Raw genomic sequence first — 24,362 nt, 5'->3', positions numbered from 1 at the left:
TGTACCTATTACGGACATTTCTTTCTTTTTTGTTTTTGCAACCTACATTCACATAACTCCTCGTAGTTTGCCGTTTTCAATATCTCGAAAAGTCCCACGTAACACTATATTTTAATTGACTTTAAACGTACTCTTGTTGAATTTCATATTTGGACGACCTTGTACAGATAGTTTCAGTTAATAAAACTGATCGTTTTGACTCCAATAAGTATATTTTGGAAAAAATATTCTCATTTTTGTTGAGACATTTGCTTTAATACAGTTTCACATCTGTTGCATTTAGTGATTAAACTTCTTTGCTGTCCACCTGTACAATCCTTACTAATTTAATATCTGAATTGTTGTCTGTGTTTAATTAAATGATAAACTCATTTTGAGATATTATTCATTTAGTTTGCGTAAGGAATTATGAAGTTAATCTTCTTATTCTCAGTTTGATAACTTGAACGGTTAATAATTCACGTTAAAAGCCATTTTCTTAGTTATAAATACATCCATTAATAAAGTCTTCTTACATATGTGAAGATTCCATGAAAGTTTTCCGTCTGCCATGCAAAATTATTTTTCTTGGATTACAAAACTTATTAATTGAAGGTGATTGCAATACCAGCTCCCAGTTTTAGAAGAATTACTCCCTCCCGTTTACCTGTCATCAGAACAGCAGTCAGGAGTTTGTGTTGAATGGAAAGATTTGGAGAACTACCTGGGTTAAGCTTCAGGTCTCTTATAATATAGTCTCTGGATGAAGTTAGGAACTTTGGAAATGTGCAAAGACCAAAGGGTACTTATGAAATGGTAGTGCATAGCTTCGTTTCTGTGAGCCAACATGGCTGTCGAAGGGTCATTGTAGTGACTTCGATGTACGTTTGTTTGTGCGCGTGTTTGTGTGTCTGTGTGTGGGTCTACTGAGAAATGACTCAAATGATGACAGCTAAGCATAAGATTCTACGTACAATTTAGACGCGTGTACTTAGGGATTTTTCTATGACTTACACATTTGTTAATTTTTTTAGTCCATTTTATATGCCTAATAAAAAAAAATATAATTTTAAAATCAACAATAACCCATTAATATTGCCCATATGACATTGATATTACCCACATGAAAAAACACTTCAATGAATAATGACGATAATGGTAAATACTTTTAATTGATGCAGAACAAATTAAGTATATCTGAGTTTAACCATTCCACTGAGCTGATTAACAGCTCTCCTACGGCTGGCCTGAATGATTAGATATTTTTATGTGGCTAGTAACCAAATGGTTACCTATCAACGGGATCTGCAGCTTATTGTGGGATCCGAACCACATTATATCGAGGAATTTATTTCTAATCACCAGAAACAAATTCCTCTGATTCCACATTGGCAGAGTGGGGGGTGGAACTCAGGACTACCGAATTGGTAGGCGAGCACGTAAACCACTCGTCCACCGATGAACCACTTGGGGTAGAACAAAATTATATATATGTATATTTCAAAGATTTTATGAAGACTAAAAATTGTAATAAAGATTCATAAAACTAGTAATAACTAAAAAAGGGTGCAACCAGTTTGCTTGAAACTTTTCATATAAGTATCTTTAATTACCCTTAACACTTGCAAAAAGTCCGAAACAAATTGAATCATAAATGATGGAGGTCAGTGTCCATTAAATGACACCTCCCCCATTAAATGACAGCCAACCTTGAACGCATCAACAGAAACCACGCACCATTGTAAACGCATATCACGTTTACGTAATTATTATAACAACAATAACGAAAGAAGAGACAGGTAAACGAGCGAGTGAAATGATAGCCATACAACATGCACTCAATCAGGTCAGGATAATCTCAGTGGATGTTTGGTATCTGATAGACATATATATATATATATATATATATATATATATATATATATATATATATATATATATATATATATATATATTAATTTATTCTGCCTCAATTTATAGTATTCACTTATATCTTCATTTTTCACGAAGTATTTTTTCATGTCGGCCATATTAATGCATTTATCGTTGATTTGAAAATTGTATATTTTCATTAGACATAAAATGGAATATAAAAAAATTAACAAATGCGTAAGTCATAGAAAAAGCTCTGAGTGCACGCTCCTGAATTGTATGTAGATTCTAATGTTTTGCTGTTTTCACTCGAGTCATTTTTCAGTAGATCCACACACACACACACACACACACACCGAGACATTACAGCGACCCTTAGGAAGCCATGTTGGCGGCAGTGACGATGCAGAAACTGGAGTAATATCGCCACAGACTAGACTTTCCAGACAGCATCCGCTTTCAGCCGTGATAACACTACTGATTGCAAGGTCAGTCTTATTGTATCAGGGTGTAATTTAATAGCTGTTGAATGCCACTGTTACATATCGGAAACCTTCTCCTTTGAAATGGATGCGACGCCAATTGATTTAGAAGTTTAATGTCGGTCAAAATCGTATTCTAAGTTTTATTTGGATTAATGTTTGTCATCAGCTTTTGGTGGCATTAAGTATATCTATAGGAAATAGTTGGTGGAAAATACGTGTATTCGGGGGAGTGATTTGGAATATGTTAACAACAAAAATTAATCAGATAGTAAGAGCCTCTTTCATGATAACCATTACTAATTAAATAGGCAGCGCAAAAATGAGGAGTTAAACTCCAAACTTTTGCCAGACGGGTGGAATAAACGGTGGTAGAAGTAGGTTAAAATCCATTCTTTTATTTCATTTTTATTTTTATGTTTATTAACGAAGATAATAGAGGTTTGATATGCTGTTACGAACGAAATTAACCGGGTTACATATTTTTAAAATATCTGAATAATAATATTTCTGTATATTTTATTGAATTTTTTTTAAGGATTGGCACGGTCTTGATATGAAATATCTTCAGATTTTAAGGTTTTGATTGCTTCATGAATAGGTATAAATGCTTATTTATGCAGCTGCAACACAGCATCGATTTGATCCCAGATTGTAGCTGATCTTGGACTTTCCAAATACATAACTTTTTATTAACTTTATTATCATACTAGAGCTTATACACTAATATTTTGAGTTTCATATACATGCTCAAAACACCATAACTGTTTTGGTAGAGAGGATTTTTCAAAAAATTAATTTTAGTATTTTTCAGAACATTTTTCATACAGTGGATTTTGTACACTAAAGTAATTCATATTGTCTCTCGCCCCATTTACCTCATTTACCTTGGCCGTCCGCCGCCCTTGTCGCAGCAGCTCTAAACTCGAGGTTAAAAGTTCTTCTTTTCCTGGGTGTCGTAACCTCGGGGTATTTGCTCCTATGCCAACTCGAGGACGGTCAAGACCAGGACTAATTTGACTTCTGCCATGCAGGTGAGCATCATTACTAGTTAGGCTTCTTCTCCTTTTTTTTTTTGGGGGGGGCTTTCATTTTTGGCACCCGATTTGGCACTTTGAAGGTCAGCTTGATAGCTAGCTAGCTAACTAGAGCTGTCCGTGGCGGGTTTGGCAGGGATTATGGCATGAGGAAGGTTCATTCAGTATGCTTCATTTAGAGTTTTTGAGTTTTAATTGTTGTGTGATGTGGTATTATTTTTCATAGGATTGTCATGCATTCACCTGGTTGATAATCTGTAAAAACCCCTTTTTTTGTTGGGGGTGGGGACGTGGGGTTCCTTTTATGTTGATGAATACTTTATTTCCTTCCTTCCAGCAATAAGTTCTAGTCAGTCACGTTTGTGGCATGAAGACCACGTGAGCCGAGACTCACTATCTTGGCACTTTTCCGAAGAAAGATGATTCACATTTAACGATTTTGTCGTGACGACATTTGGGAGGGAATCCATTAGCAGTAATGATAAGCTTGTCTTCCAAGACTGAAAATTGACTGGAGTCCGATAAAGGAAATGCTTACTGCACGGTACAGTGTTCTGTAATGATTCGCAAATTCAAGAAAGTTTCTGATTTTCCGAACTGCATGATTTTGGCTTTCCTATTCGCATGAGATAAAGTGGTAAAGTAGAGGGTTACGCATAAAAGATTCTGTCCTTTCAAGGGCACTCAAACAAACAAACAGGATTTGATCTGTGTTGACAGATGCGTGACAGGAATAGACAAGGATACAAGAGAACACTTTGGCAGAACATGTAGGCGTTGCATATGGATTATTGCCCAAAATATCTTGTCTGTCGTCCGTGGTCATAAGGCAGTTATGCCCGTGATATTTGGACAAGAACCGCCTTTTTAACTGTATATTCTTGTAAGAGGTATGAGGAAACTCAAGTTCTATAATTACTGTTTTGGAAAGAAATGTCCCTATGCAGCAAGAGTTTTTGAAACTGTTGTAGGGCCATATAGAACACACTAATTCTTGCAGAAAGGTTATCAAGGTTTACAACCACCACGCTGTAGTGTAACGGAGAAATAGTTTTGTAGAAGTTCTTGTTTTAAAATAAGAATATTGGAGGTAGTAAGAGATTTAGCGGTAGCCTTCCAGTTCTTTGTTTAGAAAGCCAAAAGTATCCATCCAGAGATCATTTCTGCCAGGGCAATTTTTCTCATGCAAGGACACTTCAAACCAAACTTGAATGAGGAGGCAATTCCCAATTTATTCGACTGTTGATTTCGAATTTGAATGCGATGCATAAAATCATCTGAAATTGATGCTCCCTCTATTGACGAGTAGGGATACACTTACCAAAGCGAAAAGAGCTAAATCAAGGATTTGTCAGTGGTGACCAGAAAATGCGGGCTGTAAACAAATCAGTTCTCCCAGGGGTGTACTCTTATGGGGAGATGGAATACGCTTCTTTGCCATCTCAGAATTCGCCATATATTTGTCACAGGGTTTTACGAGCAATTTCAATGGCTGGAAACCTCTGCCATTTTGCAATAACACTTTACTCCCCTTGATTGCAAGGCATTTGGTAGTCGAGTATCCCAGTCTTTGGGACTGGGAAATGTGTATCGTCTCTGGATGCCGGGATGAGGATGGTTATTACCCTCTTCAAGGCTCTTGGGAGAGAATATTCTGCACTTTTTCTTTTAGCTTTTTTTTTCTAAATTCACTGATCTGATACGTCACATGACTGAATTGATTGACTAGTTTCTGTTTTATTCTTAGGTATTCATTTGCATAAGGAGAGAGAAATAATTTCTGTAAGAAGTATCACACAGTCTGTATAATCTCAAAGGTTTCATTCCAAGATGTCAGTCGTACCACCATATTGCTACAGACTTAACTTGTTTTACATATTTATGATAAACCAGATTTTTAAGTTCACTGACATACCTCGTTTCATGACATTTTAGTCACTTTATAATCTATAAACATTAAGTTTAAGTATTGTTACAATGGTTTCAAAATGGATTCTGAATAAAGATATCCGTCTTGAATGTGACATGACTGACTATTTTTTATTCTTACATTATTATAGATACAAAATTCAAAAAATTCATTTCCATCGATATTAATGGAAATGGTGCACATTTTCTAAAGAATTTTATGTATTATTTGCATGACTAAGATTAGGATTTTGCACCTTTTTTTTCTTTAATTGAAAGAGGTATACAGAATTTATTTCCATTGATATCACAAGAAGCGTTGCAATGATCTTTTTGCTTAATAATTTTTCAAGTTCCCGTGAAACTGATTATTTTTAATAATTAGCTATTACATGCGGATGGGTGGGAAAGTAAGCAAGTACTGTAAATGGAAGATTACAACAGTTTCATTTGATGGAATGGTTATCAAGTCTTGCAAAATTTTATTTCCTTACTAGTTGCATTACCCGCCTGCAGTTCTTGCGTTAGATCGATTTGAACTCATTTAAGCCCGCGTAATTCAGTGTAAAGTATTTGGCTCTGCATTTGGAAGATCCGTGATACGATTTCGATCTGCTGGAAGCATATCATGGACCTTACATTATATAGTATATGAATGCATGCTATATATGTTTGTATATATATGCTTAGAAGCACGTGCTCAATTATACAGATAAAAATACATAGCCACCTTTACATTTATTACCGTTCTGATACACATTTCGCCATGGAAAAAAACAGCAAAGCAAGCAAAACGCAACAGTTCGAACGATCTCACCTTGAAAAATTAAACTATAAGCCAATTTCAGCTCGCTCGAGAAACGCAGAATATCTGTCAGCGTCAAATAGTTGGCCGGGACAAGCTGGTGGTTAGAAGCAAAAGAGATCGAATAAAAACAGTAAACGAGAGGGTGGGGGGTATTTGGCACCAGACAAAAGGACACATGCAGGGCAGTTTGTGCGCGCGTGTGTGTACATTGGTTTTTGCACAGCTGTCATATGAGGCGTCCAAGATTAATATGTGTGGTAGGGGCTTTTTAGTTGAGGGTAAAGGTGAGGGGGGGGGGGGGTTGGAGGAGGGCGATGGAGGGGTTGGGTTACTGGCGGGGGGTGTTTAGGGTAAAGCCTTGCTGAAATGCAAGGCTCATGATTGTTGCTGAAGTAATGGTGATGATAATGATAATAGAAATGAAGTTTAGTGGAAATGACTGCGTTGATGGCAGCGTTTGCAGCAAAGACATCATTAATGATGAAAATGTGATTGTCAAAGAATTAATGGCGGTCTTAGTTCTTTAAACATTATTTGATAATATTTTTAAAAAATCTAAATATTATATGTTTAAAAAATAATAGTCAAAATATCTACATACGTAACTATGCTATATATTTTTTTAATAATCTTAGAATCGTAACTATGCTACATATTTTTTTAATAATCTTAGAATCGTAACTATGCTACATATTTTTTTTAATAATCTTAGAATCGTAACTATGCTACTTATTTTTTTTAATAATCTTAGAATCGTAACTATGCTACATATTTTTTTGAATAATCTTAGAATCGTAACTATGCTACTTATTTTTTTTATAATCTTAGAATCGTAACTATGCTACATATTTTTTCAATAATCTTAGAATTGAAATGTCTATATGAAAATTTTGCTGTTAATAAACAATAAATATTTTCGGTAGCAACAGGATATTAATGTAACAAGAACAACGAATATACCATTATTGATAGTGAATGAACTATGTACATAATTAAGGCGTTGGTGATGATAGATTAATTGTGGACTTCGTGCTTTTGAGCAAGAACCAAGAGAAGGAAAGGTGACCGCGAATCCTCAAAAAAAAAAAAAAAAAAAAAAAAATATTATTATATATATATTATATATATATATATAATAATTATATATATATATATGTGTGTGTGTGTGTGTGTGTGTATCTGTTGCTAGTTACTAAATATGACTCTAATTAGAGGTCAGTTGTGTCTGAAAAGTAATAGGCGGTGCATATAAAACACACACACACATATATATATTATATATACATATATAATATACTATATCATACAGACACATATCTGTCACATGCATAAATAGTATAACGACCCATCTAGAGGTCAGTTGTGTCTTAAAAAGTTACCGGTCGAGTCGTCTACAAAAAGAAAAAAGAAAAAAAAAAAGAAAGCCGAAGGCAGCCTGTAGTACAGTATGTCATGTCCTTGGCCCCCATACTTTCGTCGCCGGCCCAAAGGGTGCATCGCAAGCCCAGGACCTCAGCTGACGTCCCGGGAATGTGAGGTAATGATACCTTGAGAGTAAGAGAAAAAGCGGACCCTGTCCAGAGGTCCACACTAAGCCTGTTGTATAACTTGAGCACGTGAATGTCCCTCAGAGCTGCCACTGTGCTAACACGAGGCTGCCTTAATCTAAACTAAGTAGTCTCTCTCTCTCTCTCTCTCTCTCTCTCTCTCTCTCTCTCTCTCTCTCTCTCTCTCTCTCTCTCTCTCTCTCTCTTTAATGCGTGATTGAAACAGCCGTTTGTTTTTTCTTCAAACCATCGTTTAGAATATTCAGTGGTACAACAAAACTTTTAATCAGACAACTCCCTGGACGTGTCATCCAATGAAAGCGAAAGTATTTTAGTAATTTTACCATTTATTGAGATAATTCATTTATGATTTATTCAAGTAATATATTCATGATTTATTGAAATATTTTATTAACATGTATTGGAATAATTTATTACTGGAATAATTCATTTATCATTCATTGAAGTATTTATCATTCAATGGAATGGTATGTTTATAGTAATTGAAGTCATTTGTTTATCATTTATTGAAGTATTTTATATATCATTTATTGTTATCAGTTATTAATCATATTTAGAAGGATTTATTTATCATTTATTGAAACAGTTTATTTATCTTACCGGAATAATTTATTCATCATTTATTTATCATTAATGAAATCATTTATTTATCTTATCCGTTTACTCGGAATTCAGAGAAGGTAAAACTTCTACCATTAAAACGATGAACATTTTTAAGGCAGTGGTGAGCAATCGAGTTCTGTAATTTCTATCTTATAGACAACATTCTTACAGAGTTCAGTCTCATTCAAACAGAATGGAATGGAATATAGAATTTAGGCCAATCGTTTGGGATCTATGAGGCCATTCAGCGCTGGAAATGAAACAGAGCAAGTAGGCTTGAAAGGTGTAACAGAAGGAAAACTACAGTTACACTGAAACAATTGTAAGGAGAGGGTGGAAAGAAAGGTGAAAGAAAGATAATATGAGCGGAGACAGAGTAAAAAAAATGAATATGGTTGCAGCTATGCCCCGATGGGACACAGCAAAGAACCTCAAGTAATGCCTACAGTGCAACGCGCGAGGTGCACTGACAGCGCTACCCCCTACTGGGTCTTATTCAGAGGAATGGAAGAACTATAGGTCATACAGTACCTTGAGAATAGAGGAATTCGTTTAGGTATCCGGCAGCTAGAGAAGAGTGTCCACATTCATGTCAATGGGTACATTCATTGGAGACATAAAAGTTGGCTTTACCTGATTTATAGAATAAAAGACAGTCGATCCTTAGGTCATCGTATACAGGAAATGTGAAGTGTTGACGCATCTCTGTAAGATATTACAAGGAAAAGGAACACCTGTCTTTGAGAAAGTGAAGGAAAATAAAATTGAGGTCATGAAGAGCTGGCAAATAATTAGAAGAAAAAATACTCACGTATTCTCATGTAGAAAATTTAATTTGAAATAAAATAATGGTGAAAGTTATCTTATTATTTGCTTATTCCTTACTTTGAGTAAAGGGGAATCTTTTAGGCATTTAGTACATGGCGAGAAGGGAAGCTATGTGGCTTATGTAACGCTTGGGAAACCAGTAATCCCAGAGGGGCGTTAGGTACGGAGAAAGCTAAAAAGTGTCGTTTATTTGTGCCAAGAGAAGCGGAATTCTTCGAGTTATAGAATTTTAAAGGATAGATATAAATGTTTCGCGCGAAACATTTGATAATTCTTAAAGGATCGATGAAGACGTGTAGAACCCGTGATAACTAAAACTTCTTTTTTATTTTTTACGTTCAGCTTTGCATGAAATGAAAACAAAGTTATATTATACCTTGAAAATAGAAAAATGTGCAAGTGATTGGACCGGATAAGAGTCATTTTGTGCTTTTTTGTTGTAAGGTGTAAGTATTACACCGAACATGCATTGATAGTGTGAATGTTTCTAGAGAATATTTTCAAAGGCTATCCTGTTCTTGAAAAAGATTTAATGCCAATTTTATCTGGGACGAAAACTGTGGACGCTGCGCGCTAGTTGACCAAAGTAAATCCATCAGTCAATTAATGGCCACCTTAATCGTAAAGAACTAGTTTATTTAAGTTCTTTAAAAGATTAGGTCACACAGCCAATACAGAGAAACATTAGGTCACACAGCCAATACAGAAGAGAATGGTTGGGATTTTAAGCAAACCGAAAACCCGAAAACGTTTGAGATTATCATTTCATTATAGAAGAGAAAATTTATGGATGTTCAGCGACACATAATTGTCAGACATAACTTTCTGCTGCATTTTGGACATCGTCTATTAAATTAGATTGTTTAATTGCTAGAACTTTTAATTGTCTATTGTAGAGCCCTAAATCGGAGTTGGATGAAGAGGAAAAGTAAGAGGAATTGAAATCTGAATTAAATTTAATCATAGAGTAAGGAAAATAATTATTTGGTTAAAAGGAATAGTGGGAGAAAGCAGAAGCAGGATTGAAATCCTTGGGGTAGAGGGACAAAAAGTAGTTTTAACGAACTATTTCAAGAACAGGTAACCTCGACATAGTATTTAAAGCACGGAGCTTGTTGGGTTTACGAGGCATGTGCGGGCTAGAATAACAGTGAATTGAAAATAGTTAAGAGTAGGTGGAATCGCGCATTCTATCCTGGTTAGTGGGTATAATTACTTTTTATTCTATACGAGAAAGAGTCTTTTAAACGTGAGAGTAGTATTCTGGAGTAAATGGAAATAATATCTCGGATGTGGACGATAAATGAAATGTAACACCTAGGTTACAGTAATGAACATGTCAGTATGAATGGAATATCAAATTTAAGGTCTAAAACCAAACGCTGGCACTTTTAAGTTCATTCGGCGCTGAAACGGAAATTGACAACAAAAAAAGGTTTGAAATGAAGGAAAGCTTCGCAGTTGTGCCTTGAAACAATTGTTAGGGGGGGGGGGGGGCGGCGAAGGGACGCTGCAAGGAACCTTAATATTGAAGTCTAAGGTGGGGCACCGCACAAGGTGTGCTGAGGGCACTACCATCCTGCGGAAGAATATATCAATTTGGATGATATTGTAATTCAGCAATGTAGCCTGTTTGTTAGGCATTGGAACCAAAGGTATATTGAGATTTACCATACTGAAATGTAATGAAAGTTGGAGAACATACAAGAAAAACGTTCCGTTTTAGTCAAAAGGAGTAATACTGTTTTGTTCCTGTGTCCCTCTTGACCGGAGTTGAAAACCTACGAGTCTGGTCTCGGTAGTAATCTGCATATTTTAAGTAGCGTTTATTTCTGGAAAATAATTTTTCTTTATTTTAAGGACGTTTCTAGTGGATGAATACTTGTAATAGTAAAAAAAAAAAAAAAAATATATTATATATATATATATATATATATATATATATATTATATATATATATATATATATATATATATATATATATATATGTATGTATATATATGTGTGTGTGTATATATAGTATATTATATGTATATATATATACATATATATATATATATATATATATATATATATGTATATATATAAGTATATATTATATATATATATATATATATATATATATATATATATATATATATATATATATATACTACGTAGCTATAACATGTTATACTAGTATATCAATATATCTATCTACTCTATATATTCATCTATCTATCGTACTATCTACTATCTATTATTATTGTCTCTCTATATATCTATATATCTATATCTCTCATATTATCTAGATATATATACACATGTATAGCTATCGTAGTACATATATATATTATATTATATATTATATATATATATATATATATATATAGATATCATAATATATATATATATATGTATTGTATATAATAATATATATAGATATATATATATATATATATAATATATATTACACATTGTATAGCTACGTTAGTACATATAATATATAATACATATATATATATACTATATATATTATAATATATATAGTATACTTGATATTATATTTATATAATAGATAGATATTAATATATATATCGAGCTACAATGTCCTTTAATATCTAATTCGCTCTACCTCGGAATTAATATATTTTCATATATGCTTAACCGAAGGGGAATTTTTTCTCGATAATAGACTTGCCTGGATCGGGACGCGAACCCAGGATCCTTTCAAATCCAGTAGTGTAGTAGGTAAAAGCTTCACTGACGTTCCTGGATTTGAAAGGATCCTGGGTTAGCGTCCCGATCCAGGCAAGTCTATTATCGAGAAAAAATTCCCCTTCGGTTAAGCATATGAAAATATATTAAATTCCGCAGGGGGGGGGGGTAGAGCGAATTAGATATTAAAGGACATTGTAGCTCGATATATATATATATATAGATATTATATATATATATATATATATATAATATATATATATATATATATATATATATATATATATATATAAGTATATATATATATATATATATTATATATATATATTTCCACCTTTTCATTAAATTGCCTTATGTTCAGTGTTATGTACTTCCATTGGTCTGTAGCTGCTTCTGGTACATACTCGTGTGCGTTTTTCTCTTTATTTCTTCCTTTAGGGGGGAGGGGGGCTGTCATCAGTGCACCTCGCGCGGTGCGCTGTAGGCATTACTTAAAGTTCTTCGTAGCGTCCCCACGGTTCGTAACTGCAACCCCATTTATTTCATTTTACTGCGCCTCCATTCATATTCCCTACATCTTAACTGCCCACCCTCTCCTTACAATTGTTTCAACAAATGTTTTCAGCGCTGAATGACCTCGTAGGTCCAAGATAGATCCAAGCTCTTGGCCTTTGGCCTAAATTGTATAGTCTGGTTCCTATTCCAGTTTTTTCCCCTTTTCTCCTTTATGTGTTTTTTTCTCTTTATTTCTCCTTTGTTTATTTATTTATGACCTGCATTTCTTCCACCAGTGTTCATTGATATTAAATACATTTACACCCAAAAGTACTATGTCCTGTCATTTTTCTGTACCTTTATCCGGTACATGTGATTTTGTGTTTATATTTCCCGTAATTAATTATTTATTAATTTATATATGTCAGCATTTCTGGTAAGTAAGTTTTATTTCTTTATTATTTATTTATTTGTGACCAGCATTTCTTCTGGTGCGTAAGTGTTTGTCGTCTTTATTTCTCCTTTATTATTTCTGTTTATTTCTCATTTTATTTCTGTACTTGTATTTCCTGACTTCCACCAGTACCGACGCCATTCCGTCCTCGTCCTCCCGGGGGAGCCCTGAAGAATCTCGCCTGAATGAACAACGATAGTTTTCAGTAGCCTCGCTAACAAATAGCTTCCTGACACCGCCGTGTCCCGGACGACTCCTGTATCGTATCTCATCGTCTTTTCTTCTCCCACTTTTACTCACTCTCTCTATTTCTGTTAAAAAAAAAAGAGGAATTTTTCCCTCCAGTATCCTTCAGTAGGCCTATCGCTTCCTATATATATCGGGAAAGGGAAAAAAAAGCGAAGAAAAAAAAGTTTCTCGTTTCCCCTCCAGCTTTGAATTACAGCCTGTACTCAGCAATCTGTAAATTTTCCGAAAAGTCTCTTTCACTCTCGGTTTTTTCTCTCTCCATCCACGTTTCCCTTTGTGTTTGCATTTGCCCCGCGCAAGCGCAGATACTCCAACATATATTTTGTCACATATCTTTGCTTGTATATGGATAGGCATGTAGGAATGTACAGTTCCAACTACGAACCTATTGGCACTCGTCTGAATCTTTTATTTTCATATTTACCACACCTGTTTTGTGTCGCGTATATTGATCTGTATGTTGATAGGCATATAGTAATGTACAGTATCAGTTACAAGCTTACTGAATTTTGTTTGAATCATGTGTATTGTTACGTCTACACACTGAACTTCACGTGAATCTGAATATTACAGAGAGTTGAGTCATATTATCGAAGGAGGAATTTATAGACTATAGACCAGGGATCTTACAGTTTACGATGTTTGAGTTTAAGCTTCCTGTTATGAGTGGCGTCTAGTACGTTTATTATGTGCATGAAGTATAGGTGTGTTGTTAATGAATTATGGTATGTTGTGTGTAGTATTTTGTCAACAAAGAATGAAGCATAATAAAGTGTCAGATTATGGTAAGACATGAATGATGTATAGTTTACTGATAAGAATAAACGAAGCGTAGTATTTTTTGAATAATGAACGGAGTGTGGGATGCTGGGATTAATGAATGAAGTATGGAATATACTTAATAACGAGCAAACTATAGTAATTTGATAATAAAATATGGGATGTAATGAGTAATTAGTGAAGCATATACGTGAAAATGATTGAAGTATAGAATTTTTATTAATATATGAAGTTGATATCAATGACTGATATAGTTCGTTGCCATTAATGAGTGAAGTGGGTTCTGCTCTTGATAAATTGAGTTCTTGATCTTCCTGGTTTATTTTGTCGTCAAACTCTTCGCCTTGGTCACATTTGCTGTCCACTTTCTGTATTGAAAACATCTCCGGAATATTTCTCTAGGTTTTGCAGTTTCTCCCCACTATCCAGGATCCTTGCCTACTGTGCCATCTGGAAATATCAACCTTTTCACTCTCTCTCTCTCTCTCTCTCTCTCTCTCTCTCTCTCTCTCTCTCTCTCTCTCTCTCTCTCTCTCTCTGGTTTCATATATTACACCATCCATAGAACAGGCCTTTCTTTCCCATATACAGGAAGGACATAAGGCTTCTTCGTCAATTCTTTCATAAGGCTTCCAAGGTCCGCATATAATGTGTATAAGCTTCAGCCTTTATTTTCCGTAACAGACAGTCTTGATCTAACAAGAATTCTCTCTCTCTCTCTCTCTCTCTCTCTCTCTCTCTCTTCTGAATTCTGAATACTCTCCGTTCTCTCTCGTGCCCAAACCATCTCAAAACAGTCTGTTCCATCTTTCATAAGCACTTATGCTAATCTTGCTAACACAATTTTCGTCTTATCACTCACCCCTTCCTATTTCTAACAAAACTACCGAACAAGTCTTTTTAGGAACTTCCAATTGTTTTCCTTTATATTCATTCACCTCCACACTCCATTTTCATAATGAAAAAGGAGTACAAGAGTTCTTAGTTTTCTGAAAAGCAAACTATTGTGCCGGCTTTGTCTGTCCGTCCGGACTTAAAAACTACTGAGGCTAGAGGGCTGCAAATTGGTATGTTGCTCATCTACCTTCCAATCATCAAACATGCCAAATTGCAGCCCTCTAGCCTCTGTAGTTGTTATTTTATTTGATGTTAAGGTTAGCCATAATCGTGCGTCTGGCAACGATATTGGCCATCACCGGGGCGAGGTTAAAGTTTCATGGGCAGCGACTCGTATAGCTTTATACCGAGGCCACCGAAAGATAGATCTAATTTCGGTGGCCTTGATTATACGCTTTACAGACAATTTGATTGCGCCGAAGGTTTTTTTCGGGGCATTTTTTACTTGCTTTTCATTTAAAAGAGTCTTCTTCTCTTCCAAACTCTTACGGAAGGTCATTGCTCCTTCGTGAAATTCCATTTAAAGTCCGCTTTCAACTGTCTCTTCCCACAAGCAATTGAAGGCTTTTTAATATCAGTGGAAGCGAACGCGCACACGCTCATATGCAGATATGCTCTCAAGTGCTGACCCACATATGTCGCTTAATATCGAGTTCACTGACTTTACTTTGTGATTACCTCACACCCGAGGTAATACACTGAATTCTATATTAAACGATATTTGTGGCATGTTATTGAGCATAAAAAGTCGTACTTTATTTTATATCTACCTATCTATCTATATTAATATATATACATGTATATATATATGTGTATATATATGTGTGTGTGTATATATATATATATATATATATATATATATATATATATATGTATATAAGACAAAATCCACGAAGGAAAGTGAAACAATGGAGAGCCGCTGCGAGACCTTTCGACTTCGTGGATTTTGTCTTTATATATTCATCAGGTTCCATATTTTCGAGATTCAGTTTCACACACACACACACACACACACACACACACACACACACACACACACACACATATATATATATATATATATATATATATATATATACATATATATATATGGTATTGGTATGTATTTAAATATGATTCTTGATTTTTCATGGTATCTCATGAACGAAATGTTTGTCAGTAGTTTTTATTAAATGCTATAATAACTCTGTAATTACCGCTCAGTTATTAGGGTTCCTTGATGAAAATATCAACATTTTTCGTGTTCAGTATTGTATTTAATTTTTTTTTTTACCTTCTCGAAAGGGACGTCCCCCTTCAAAGATGTCTGTCATGTGTCCGATTCTCACACAGGAGGTAATAATACATTTTTTTAGTAACCTTACCTCGAGTGAATTGGAAATTAAAAAATAAAACTGTAGTCTCTCGTGATATCCTCCCATGCATTAGAGAAAAAGTTTTATATATATATATATATTTTATGGCGAATTTATTTTAAGTTTAAACTTACTCATGTTCGGTAGTAACATTGAAATATACTGTTGTGGCTTCCCTTTGAGTGTTTTGTGAGACGCAGTTGTGATAGCTATTTTGGCAGTCGTTCAGAATCTAAAACATTTGACAAAGTAAGTAATAGTCTTTGATTTGCCCAGTACTGTAAGGATTCAATAAATAATGCAATAGGAAAAAGGACAGTTGCTTGAAAGTTTGTCCAATAAACTGAATAGTTCTAAAGTCATTTCATGAAGTTAAATAAGCATTAGGTAATTACTTAATACCACAAGTAAAAATTAGTCACTAGCAAAAAAATAATAAAAATATGCAGTAACAATAGTGGCAGCCTTAGGGACCAGAGTATACGTGTGCCTGTGCTTGCACGTGACTTGCTTGTCGACTTTGGGACAATACTCTGAACCTCGGTGGAAAATATTTCTGTTGGAATGCTCTCGACCGATCTCTGCTTTCATTACCTCCACTTGCTTTCAAAGCCTTGCTTGTAGAGTGCTTGCTTTTTTTTCCCGCTAGATGTCGTCTCAGTCCAGAATCGTCTTAGAGTTGTCTGGTAAGAGGATTGAAATAATTGGTGTTTTAGTGCTGAATTTTTATTTTCAAATTATTTGTTAAAAAGTATGTTGTAGCCGTGGGTGCCATTCAGGTAAATTTGAAGTTGTTTCGCAATTTATTTATTTGTAGTGCTTGATCGTTTCATGTATGTATGTTTGTATGTATATGTGTATTATATGTATGTGTGTGTGTAATATATATATATATATATATATATATATATATATATATATATATATATATATATATATACATACATATACATATACATATATATTATTTATTGTGTATCAGGTTAATAGATAATTCATGCTTTAAATATTAGTGTATTTTCTTTTATTTATTACATTGAATATTTTCTTTCATTTATTACATTAAATAAGTTGTGTAAGTTACTTTGATCTTTTAATTTACGTGCTATTTTAGTTACTAATATTTATCGTTAAATTTTATTAAATATAATTTTTTGCTTTATCAACTAGACAAAATATCCTCTGCCACTCAGATTAGATAATTTAAGTACTGAAAATGAAGCATGTAGCGCATCTAGCGTCCTTCCTTTCATGCATATAACTTTAATAGACTCGCTACAGGCTTCGAATCGTTTTACGGATCTAATTAAGAAAGGTCAGTGAAAGAATACGGGACCGTCGAGTGCAAAGGTTTTTAATTTTCTGGTAAAATTCATGAACAGGAATGGTTTTGGTTTGCGTCAAACTTATTATGATTCATCTAGTAAATGATTTCGAAGTAAATGGCTTTTTTTTTATAAATAAATCAACCATCTCTCTCTCTCTCTCTCTCTCTCTCTCTCTCTCTCTCTCTCTCTCTCTCTCTCTCTCTCTCTCTCCTCTCTCTCCTCCTATTTGAATGCCTTACGTACAGCTGGCAGAGAAATTTCCCCCCAGAAGTCTGTAATGTTTTTACAAACGAAAGCTACAAAAAATTGAAAAGACATTTCGTACTCTGATGACATAAAAAAAAATTAGTTCAGTAGCGAATTCCTGTAAATTCTAATTAGGATGGAAATTCTGAAAATATATATGGCCATTTATTCAAGAATGCAGCCACGTATCATTGAACACACAAGAACCATGGTATATTCACACACTGAAAGAGTCGTATATATAGCAATAGCCCCCACTCCTCTAAGCTTCTAAAGACTTAGCAAATAGCTCGTGAATCCGTAATCAAATTTTAAAAAAAGCATCGAAGGAATGAAAGGCACGAATGTGTACATTGGTTTACGTATTAGTAAGTGGTGGGGCACAAATAGTTTAGATAATTTAAAAATACGTCCTAAGCAAATTTTTATTATCGTAGATATATATGTATGTATTTGGATACACACACACACACATATATAATCATTCAAAGGGTCTATTTTCTTTCTCTTGGAATAAAAATGCAGGTATATCACCATGAGAATTATTTAAACAATGATGAAAAAGCTAATAATGTACAATGAAAGCGCATGTCACCATCGAGTCTGACCCTTAAAAATAAGTCTTCAAAAGAAATGGTGAAAATAGTAAGGCCTATTCTTCTCAAACTGTAGCAGCTACTTTCCTCTACCTTCACAAGACGTAATTAAATCTTGTTCCTAAATGAATACTTCAGCCTTACGTCTCGACTAGAACACTTCTCAAAAGATGTTCAGTCTCTCGTGTAAAGGATTCACAGTGCTCAAAAATTCGTGCTAATTATTCTCTCTCTCTCTCTCTCTCTCTCTCTCTCTCTCTCTCTCTCTCTCTCTCTCGTGGTGAGACTCGAAAACAGGCTTCAATTTTACAATCGGAGTTTTGTATGTTGCGTTGTTTAGCCGTAATCTTTTATTCCTATAATATTTTATTATATTATTTTAAATTTCTGATGTTGGCATTATTCATTAATAATAACTTTTTACCACATTTATTACATAGATATTTGTTAAGTGTGTTCCACATAAGTAATGATCGAAAGCTTTTTAGATTTCATGAGAACACACGTAGTTATATACTAGTGAAGGATGCTGAAAACATTCATAAAATATCAAAAAATATCTTTATTCTGATTTTCTATTGTTAATTTGATATTAGGTATATATTTAAGATAGGTTAAAGTACCAATTATTGATAATAATGTCATTTTAGAAACTCACAGTGACAGGTTTTGAATGCTAGTAATAGCTCTAGTTATGCCTGCATTGTAAAATCTCTTAATTATTGTTCCAAATGATAATTTGTGAAACACTTGCGTACCTACGACGTAATATCTCAACGAAAACACCTGAAGTAGTGGAAAGGACAGCGTACAAAGAAGTAAGATCGAATTGAAGCTTAAAATCAAAGAATTGCTAAGAATTCTCCTCTCAGTGTCGTAAAATGTGTAAAGGTTTCACAGGAACAGAGGCTGAATTGTCTCCATTAATACTATAACCAGCTGGTAGAATTGCAACAGTCTTTGACAGTTGTATTTACTTTAATAAGATACGCACACAAGCAACGAATGAAGTATAAATTTAATTTATTTCTGTAACGTGAATCACGAAATGCCTCTTGTGTATCTTGGGAGACTAGGAATTGCATGCATTAAAACGTGCACTAAGGTAAATGTTTATCGCATATTGCAGGTTTCTTCTACATTTACAGCCAGTTTGAAATTCTGTAGGTTGCGTGTAAAGAAGTTGCATAGAAATACTACAAATATTTGCGAGGCCTTTGCTCATTCCGTGTAGATGGCCTTTGGAGAATGTTACCGAGAAGTCGAATGTTCCTCTATATACGTATATAACCGAAGTTTCCATGAATACGTCCATTTAGCCTTGAACACACATACACACACACACGTGCGCGCGATCAATACCGCGTTCATTCACCGAAAGCATTCCCGTCAATAGAAGTACTTGCCCTTGTATCTTGAGTTGTAAAGATTTGGGGGAGGAGATTGTTGTTGTGTTCGTGGGGGGATGGGATAGTACCAGAATGCTTAATTGATTCCGTATGTAAAAAAGAAAAAGATAAAATCATATGTAAATGAACAACATTTTCCCACAGTTTTTATTAATTAGAGAAGATTCCTCTCATTCTCTCTCTCTTCTCATCGGTAACTCTGCTCACCTCATCTCCTCTTCTCTATCTCTCTCTCCTCCTCTCTGCTCTCTCTCTCTCAACAACTCTCCAAACGGTGGTGGCTTAATTTACTTTTTCAAAAAAAAAAAAAAAAAAAAAAAAAAAAAATTAAAAAAAAAAAAAAAAAAAAAAAAAAAAAAAAAAAAAAAAAAAAAAAAAAAAAAAAAAAAAAAAAAAAAAAAAAAAAAAAAAAACAAAAAAAAAAAAAAAAGAACAAAAAAAAAAAAAAAAAAAAAAATCCGTCTTGGATTGATTAAAACTAAAATAATTGCTTGGTGAAGATGTTGCATTAGATGTGCTTCAAATAAAATATTGAAGTTTGTATGTATAAGTTATACATACATATTTTCATACATACAACTTCAGCAGCGTGATCGTCATAAATTGCTTGCAACACACCACGCTGCGCATATATTATATATATTATATATATATATGTATATATATATATATATATATATGATATATATTATATATATTATATTTATTTATTATATAATATAGATATATATATATATATATATATATATAATTTTACATATTTTCATACATACATACATACATACTAACCACTTACACACACACACACACACACACACACACACTAATTTCCTCCCAAAGAAACGGACAAATGACGTCAGCACTGATGTTCGTCTCCAGCTGATTCGATCCTGCGAGAGTAGTGACGTTAATGGTGTTATTTATGATGGTACGGGGGTGGGTCATTTTCAATTAACTGCTCCAAGGTGGAAAGGGTATTGGTAATTTAGTGTTTGAGATTTTTTATTCTTCTATATTCTTCTATAATTGTTTTATTTTGGTTTTTACTCAGTGAATTTGCGTATGTATATATATGTGTGTATATATATTTTATATATATATGTATATATATTTATATATATATAGTGTGTGTGTGTGTGTGCGTGTGTGTATGTGTGTGTGGTATCTATATATGTATGTATATATATACATATATAATATATATATATATATAAATATATTTGTTATGTATATAATATATATATAAACATTATTATATATATTATATTTATATTTATATATATATATATAGATTATATATATATATATATATATATATTAATATATATATATATATACATAAATATTTATTTATATATTATATATATATATATATTTTTATTTATTCATTCATTTAATTATTACATCATTATTAATGTAGCTTTCTTATAGGAAAAATTTAAACACAAGATGTAAAACCAGACCGGCTTCGTCCTCATATCTAATACGTTTTCAGATGACTGATAGACACCAATGTTTTATTTTTCTTGCGGTGAAGTTCACTATAGTATAAACATGTAAACATTGTGTCTTCGAGGTTACTGTCACACACAAAACACATACGCACACACACACACACACACACACACACATATATATATATATATATACATATATATATATAAATATATATAATATTTAGATATTATTATGTATGTAGATATATATATATATATATATATATATCATATATATATATATATGTATGTATGTATACATACTTTCCACACAGGTGTGGCCTCATTCGCTCCAGAAGATACACAGCGTAACAAACCACTGCCGTACGAACGCTGTTAAATGCACAGGTGATGAGTGGCTCGAGAGATTATGTGATATTCTCGATTATGAGAAACGTCAATTAATAAACCTGTGTCACATTTATCAGAAAACATAAATTTTTACGATCGTTACCTTAAATAATTGGGTATACATTTCGTATTTTCAAGTGTTAGCATTTTTATTCCTTATAATGCCACGATAGCTTACTTAGTGTAGCTATTGAGTTTTATCCAGGGAATGTAAACAGTTAATGATTAGATATCTGAATGATGGCTTCTGTTTTTAACGCGATAATGTTATCAGTTCAACGGCTTTTCTTTCTATCAAGATTTATTGAGGATTTCGATTTATTTTCATGTTCATTTATTTCTTTTTCTTTGTTGTCAGCGTCCTCTATTTTTGGTAGACATTCCAATGTTATGAATATATATTCTGAGGTGATATCTCTCTCATTAATGGTATTTTGTGTTACTTTAGTTACACCTGCCGTCAGATTTCGTAATCCATTTCGTGGGGGCTAATGGTAATTTATTTTGTGAAATGTCTCTGAATTCAAATTATTGCCATTGGATGAAAGCCTTCGCCGATTTTTGGTTTCCGTAGCAGTTAACAAAACAAGTGAACAGCTTATTTAGTTTTATATAATTATTAAGCTTTGATTCCTGATGTAAAATTTTGTATATTTGGGCTACTAATGTATGTAACAAACTAAAATATAAATTTAATATTTTATATATTTGTGCTGCTTTTCACGTGTTCTCATACACATTTGTGCTACTGTCACTAAGAAGATTTTAATGTAAATTGTCACATGTACCCCCAACCCCCACAACCCACTGCTCTCAATTTGAATTAGTATTTAAGTAGTTAATGCAAGACAACCTTGCACATTCTTTATTCCGGGCCATAATTTTGTTTATGCTTTAACATTAGAAATTTATTTTCAACACAGTGTGCCTCTGTACCAAAGGATGCGTCACAGCCATGAATCAAATTCATTTGCAGAATGCTCAGGTCACAGGGAGAGAGAGAGAATGAAGTCCTTGTCCGGTCATAAGTATTTACGTCTTGAAGGATACTTATGTGCTCATAATTTTTACCAGAAACCACTCACGATCAGATGTAAAATCCTTTGAACAAGGCCTCTGGGTCTTAGGGTGAGGAAGAGGGAAATTCTTGTCTGAGGCAAAGACTGCGACTGTTCCTCACTGACACACGACTCAAATGTTGCGCTTAGGGTGAGAGGTTTCAAAGTCAAAGTCAAGGTCAGGGAGAGATATGGTGTATATAATTCCATCCTACGTAACTATGAAACAGGGATTCTGAAAGCTCCTCTATAATTTCCTTCTCTCTTTTTTTTTCGTAGGATCGGAGTGTCCTTTCTGGGAATGGTATAGTAGTCCCTCTACCGAAGGAATGTTTTATATCCTTAGAGATGTTGAACTTTAGGATGATATCGAAAGTGGAATAATGTTTGTATTTCTTCATGGCTTCCTTATTGTTCAAATTAAGTGCCAAGGTTTGCGGGTTAATCATTTGCTTATTGACGTAAATGAGTAAAATACAGAGATGATATTTGAATGTTTATGGTAACAGGAAACAAAGATATATTTTCCAAGATTTTGAAAAGCTTTCCATCAACCGATGTTGAAATGAAATTAGTAGAATAAAAAAGGAAATTGAAAATGAGAATGTTTACGATAATAACTGCGTATTTTATTGTAGGCATTGGCACTAAATCATAATGTTGATGTATGATTGGTTAGAATTCAACAAAACCTAGCTGAGAAATTTCATTAGGAATTAAGGAAAGGAATTTAATTAAATCGTCGGCAACCGAAGCAGTAAGAAACTGAAATGATTTATACAGTTAATATTTCGCATGTCTTTGAAACATATAGGTTAATAATAAGTGATGTCTTTTAAATTTCCATGTATGCAAAGAGCATTCAATAAATTAAGCTTATCAGACAATAAACCTCTCGAAATAGCATCACTGTATACTCGTATCCTCCCTTCTTTCGAATAATTGTTTTACGCCTTTTCTTCGTGTGTCCCATTTCGTGTGTGCCACCATTTTGGACAGCTCCGGGAGAGCGTGCGTTTTCTTATATATTCGTCATTTCTCTTGGTACTTCATACATACACCGGTACTATAACTGTAGATGTAGTTGACCTCCCGCATCGGTTAGTGTCGCCAGCGGACTTCAGTCCATTTGGGCCCCCACCTGTAACAACTCCATTCATTCATTTTATTGTACCTCCATTCGTATTCCTCTATCATACATTATCTTACTTTCCATCTTCTTCTAACCATTGTTTTGTAGTGCAATTGCGATGTTTCCCTCCTGTTACACCTTCCAAACCTTTCTACTCTCAATTTCCGATTCAGCGTTGAATGCCCTCATCATAGGTCCCAGCGCTTGGCCTTCGGTCTACATTCTATTTTCTATTCTATTGTATTCTAGATTACCCGAATCGGAAACCTATACTTACAGTCTTAGCTCCGGGTCACTTTCATTTTTGGAAAACTCTCCTCCTGTTCATTAACAGGTGACCGTTCTCACCTCTCATACATTCCTTACCTCAGCATAGTACGGTTCTCATTAGATAGTGCCTCTGGTTATATACAATTGCCTGAGGAGGAGAGTTGAATATCTACAGCGTTATACTAGGATGCGGTGTCACACACACACGCACACACACACGTGTATATATATATATATATATATATATATATATATATATATATATATATATATATATATATATATATATATATTCAATATGACAGTGTTTGTGTGTATGTATGATTTAGCTGCAATTCTAATGCTGTCATGATAGTTGTCGCACGTAATCTCCAGATAATATTAAAAAAAATAAACTATATGTGCATATATATGTATATGTGTTTTTATATGTATTCTTGAGGACATTTGAGATGCGTTAAATG

The 24,362-nt window shown here is 33.7% G+C and overlaps 2 long non-coding RNA genes across 3 annotated transcripts in view; one reads left to right on the top strand and one right to left on the bottom strand.

Annotated features, from left to right (window-relative positions):
• Positions 1-3,335, bottom strand: part of LOC135203789 (uncharacterized) — an 89,203-nt gene extending 85,868 nt beyond the window's left edge. Inside the window, exon 1 of one of the 2 annotated variants that reach the window (XR_010312028.1) lies at positions 3,212-3,335. This is a non-coding gene — a long non-coding RNA (uncharacterized LOC135203789). The remainder of the gene's footprint in view (positions 1-3,211) is intronic. The other variant, XR_010312021.1, reaches the window with a different exon arrangement.
• LOC135203801 (uncharacterized) overlaps positions 1-24,362 on the top strand; it is a 1,058,044-nt gene that overhangs the window by 637,763 nt on the left and 395,919 nt on the right. The window lies entirely within an intron of this gene.

This window comes from Macrobrachium nipponense, chromosome 24 (genome assembly GCF_015104395.2).
Source record: "Macrobrachium nipponense isolate FS-2020 chromosome 24, ASM1510439v2, whole genome shotgun sequence".
Taxonomy (NCBI): Eukaryota; Metazoa; Arthropoda; class Malacostraca; order Decapoda; family Palaemonidae; genus Macrobrachium; species Macrobrachium nipponense.
Note: the sequence above shows the minus strand (reverse complement) of the source record. Positions and strands in the feature narration are given on the sequence as shown.